Genomic DNA, 353 nt, shown 5'->3' with positions numbered 1-353 from the left:
TCTTTTTTTTTTTTTTTGCAGTACGCGGGCCTCTCACCGTTGTGGCCTCTCCCGTTGCAGAGCACAGGCTCCAGATGCGCAGGCTCAGCGGCCATGGCTCACGGACCCAGCCGCTCCGCGGCATGTGGGATCTTCCCGGACCGGGGCACGAACCCATGTCCCCTGCATTGGCAGGCGGACTCTCAACCACTGTGCCACCAGGGAAGCCCCTCAAGGTATATTTTGATTTCTCTTTGTTTTTTGTTGACCCATTGGTTGTTCAGAAGTATGTTGTTTAGCCTACATGTGTTGGGCGAGTTGCAGTTATTTCCTTGTAGTTGATTTCTAATGTCATACCATTGTGGTCAGAAAAG

This window comes from Monodon monoceros, unplaced genomic scaffold (genome assembly GCF_005190385.1).
Source record: "Monodon monoceros isolate NGI ecotype Baffin Bay Population unplaced genomic scaffold, NGI_Narwhal_1 Super_Scaffold_11, whole genome shotgun sequence".
NCBI lineage: Eukaryota > Metazoa > Chordata > Mammalia > Artiodactyla > Monodontidae > Monodon > Monodon monoceros.
The sequence above is the reverse complement of the archived record's forward strand: the minus strand, read 5'-3'. Positions refer to the sequence as shown.